Below are 4051 nucleotides of genomic sequence, written 5' to 3'. Positions count from 1 at the left end.
TCTTGATACTAAAGATGAATAAGATGCATCCTTGCCCTCAAGGTGCTCACAGCTGGGTGGCGGCTACAGACAAGTAAACCGTTGTTACCTTATGGGTGAGCAGTGCCGAGGACCAAGTAAGATGAACCCAGGCCCCTGGGTGGGAACAGAGGAATGGAGTTGGGAAAAACTTCCCAGAGGATGTGTGCCAGAGGTGAGTCAGGAAGGCTGTGCAGGAGTTAGACAGGCCAAGGGAAGAGGAGGGATAAGGCACTTCAGGCAAAGGGAGCTGTCTGTGCAAAGGCATGGAGTCTTGAAAGAGCTTCATGAGGTCAACAGCTCAGTGCCGCCCCAGTGCAAGGGGTAAGGTAAGAGGTGGAGCTCGAGCGATGGGCAGGGGCAGGACTCAGGGGACCTTGGTTGGAGCTCCTGTGGCTGTTAATCTGGGAGTGATAGGGCTCTTTTAGGAAGACCACTGGGCAGCCACTGGTGTGGAAGCTAGATTGGGGCAGAGAGAGAGGATTGATGGGGAGTCCAGAGAATTATTTTTTGCTAATCTCCGTGATAAGAATGAAGAATCTAATCAAGAATAATAGCAGTTCTGATGAAAGCAAGAAGATCTGAAGGATGTTTAGGGAGGGAGTGTGGGTTGGATTGGGCCAGTGAAGGTTGGTGGTGGGGATGAGGGCCTGAGTGATGGATGGGATTAATTTATTGGCGTAATGTTTATTGAGAAACATGAGTCAGGACTTGATCAGGAGTTCCGGGTCCCCTGCCCAGGGGTAGAATTCCCCCGTAGCCTCTGACTTGCCCCCACTAACAACTCTGATGAGTCCCCACATCCACTCCTTGGTGTGCACGCTGGGGAGCAGGTGACTCCATGGTGCCGCTGCCTTCTACCAGAAGCATCCAGACTGCCAGCGTGGTTGATGCCAAAATCAGGAAAAGAAAAGGTGAATTTCTCTCTTATGGTAGATTAATGAGCAGGTCTTCAGATTCAGGAGCATGGGAGTGAATGACTATAGATTGTTCCAATGAAAAGTTCAGAATCATGTCTTTTTTGGTAAAACACAAACAAAACTAGTTAGAAGAAGATCCTCAGGAGAGCTGAGAATCACCATCCTCCCTAGCGGAGAATTGCCATGATAGGAGTCACAGGATGGGAACTGTCTCCTGGTTTGCGATTCCAGATTCTACTGGGTCTGGGACACGGGGAGTAGGCTTTGAGTCTGTACCTCTCCTCATTAGCTTTGCTTTCAGGATTTCCCTCCTCCCTCCTGGAAGGGGCCACAGGTCCCTCCAGAACCCACCTTCCCCATAGCCAGCCAGGAGGGTGGGGTTTGGAGCTGGAGGAGATTAGAGACTCGATAGCTTGACTCTTAACCATTCTGAGTGTTTTAATTAATATTCTTTCACTTGCAAGTATCAGAGACCAGCTTGGCCTAAACAAAAACAGAATATTTTTGCAGGGATACAGAGATCATTGACTGGGAAGCCACCAAGAGACATTGCAGTCACCCTGTCTGTGTATCTTGCTTTCTCTGGAGCCAGAGAGTCTTTCATCTTGGATTTTCTCTGGGACTGTGCTTCACATTTCAATCTCATTCTCTCTGGTCTGGTTTCATCTATCCTTTTGACACATCAAATGCTTGCCCCACTGTTTCCAACTTCCCCAGGAGTGTGAATTATGAATTCCACACATTACTGGGAGGAGAACCTGATTGGCTCAGCTTGAGTCATGTGCTCACTTTTGTCCAATCAGCTGTAACCAGGAAGATGAAGTCATTTCCTACAATTAATGTTGCCATGGTCAACCATCAGGGGTATCCAGAAAGGGACTCACCATCCTCCAAAAGGCTCTACTATTCCCAGACTCAGTTTTCTCTTCTCAAAAGTGGGATGATAATTCCTACTTACAGTGAAGGCCAAAGGAGCTAATGTACGTATGTGGAAGTTCTTTTTCAACTCTGTAGCACCACATACAAATTGCTACCCTATATCCATTTCTTCTCTGGGACTGGAGGCACATGCTTCCTCACCTTGCCACCCCTCAGTGAGGGAGACGTCCAGGAGCTGGAAGAAGCAGGAGGGGCTGTATGCTTATCCGCCAGTACAGGATTGATATTAAGCTGCATTTTGACTGGGAACAAGTGGACATATATCTGAGATGGCTGGGCTGGTCATGGTTCTGCTTGGGTAAGTGTGAGCTTTGTCTCTGCTCTAGAAGCTCTAGAAGTAGGCAGCAGGGTCAGCAATGAGGACATGAGTGGAGGAAGTCGGAAAGCCAAAGCCCAGGCAATACCAGGCTCAGGATCCATGGATGTGCCTGGATTCTGGGAACAAAGAACCAAGGATCAAGCTCAGGGAAGTGCTGGTGACTTCTTCTGAATGATTTGTGTGCTGCTAAAGCCAGGTTTTATTGGAGCCTTAATCTAAAAGATTAAGGTTCTTTCCCCAAATCACATAACACGTAAGTGAGGGGAGAATGGGTTCAAATCCATCCTGTTGGACTCCAAAGTCACCACATCTCATTGTCTCCTATGTGTTATTGGGAAAGGCTTTTCCCCAACTCTGGATGGTTCTTCCTGTGAAGGGAGTTCAATTAGCCTAACTCTGGGTCCCTTTTCACCCATTTATTTTTCTACCCTGGGGATATGGAATGACTCATCTTACCAATTGGTAAATTTAGGAAGAAACCCCACAATGCCTGTGTGGTGCCTCCTCTCTCATGGGAGTGATCTGCTCCAGAAGAGAACCTGAGGGCTCTACCCTGCAGTAGACAGGCTTGGCCTCCCACACAGAAGTCTGCCCTGTTCGGCATTGCCGTGACCCTTAAACCCTGGATTCATTCTCCCGCCCATCCTCTCTTACATTAAGTTACATTTTCCAACGCAGCCTCTGTCTGTTACACTGTCAATATTTTGATCTCCATCTATTTGTTTCATTAAACTTTTTTTTCTAGACTCAGTGAAAAAGAAGGCTGCTACTTATTGGGAATCCCTTGGAGACCCCAACATTGCAATAGTTACTAACAATATAAATAGGATAACAAAAGGATGGTAACAACAATAAAGATAATAATAGAAATAATTCTCATTTATGGAGATCTTCCTATGTGCTAACATCCTTACATGGATTAACTAGAAACCCTGGCAGCCACCTGAGGAGATGGAAGCTATTATCATCTCCGTTTTACAGTTAAAGTAACTGAAGCTTGGAGTGGCTTGAAGGTTAAGTAATGTGCCAAGTCACACAACTGGTCCATGGTAAAACCCCACTCTAGCCAAGACCAAAGCCACTCTCTTAACCATCAGACCATACAGCCTTCTGGAGAGAAAAGATCCATAGAGATGGTGTCAGTAGGGAGGGCTTCCCGGAGGAGAGGTGAACGGAGGCCCCAAGCTAAATCTTAAAGGATAGACAGATAAATACTTTGAACCATTAGTTTAGCAGTTCTGTTTTGCTTTGTTCATTGTCAAGTCCCAGTGGTATGTACTCCATAATTCCTGGGTGCCTCTCCTTGAATTTAGATATCATATCATTTGTTTAACTTGCTGAATGAAGTAGTTAGGACCTGGGAGCCTGCCTGCCTGGCACAATATATTGGTGCAGCCTACGATGTTTACGCCTTCAGGCCTTGCAGTGGAATTTGATTTAATTTGTCCCAAGGTTAGGGAAGACGATGGGGGACTCTGGCATCTCCTCCATCTCCGTCATGGAGTTAATTCATTGAGAGTGTGGAGGGAGGCGACACTGGGCTGTTTCGGCACTAATGGGACTCCGGAAACTTTCCCTCTGGAGTCTGACTTGCTTTATGATGCAGCCGAGCAAGCTACCAAACTCCCTTCATGGGGAGATGCTGTCTTTCAGAGTCACAGGGACTAGACCTGCGGGAGGGGCCCTCTCAAGTTCATCTCATTGCTATGGCCAGTGCAATGGCCTTTGCCCACAGACTGTGAGCTCCTTGGTGTGGGGACTTTATTTGTCTCTGTGTCTCTGTCCCAGAAGAGGCATAGCTGGGACTCTGCCTTCCATCCACTCTAGCCTGTCTCCTCTGTGTGGTGATAATCCT

This window comes from Balaenoptera musculus, chromosome 1, assembly GCF_009873245.2.
Source record: "Balaenoptera musculus isolate JJ_BM4_2016_0621 chromosome 1, mBalMus1.pri.v3, whole genome shotgun sequence".
NCBI lineage: Eukaryota > Metazoa > Chordata > Mammalia > Artiodactyla > Balaenopteridae > Balaenoptera > Balaenoptera musculus.
This window is presented reverse-complemented; position numbering follows the sequence as displayed.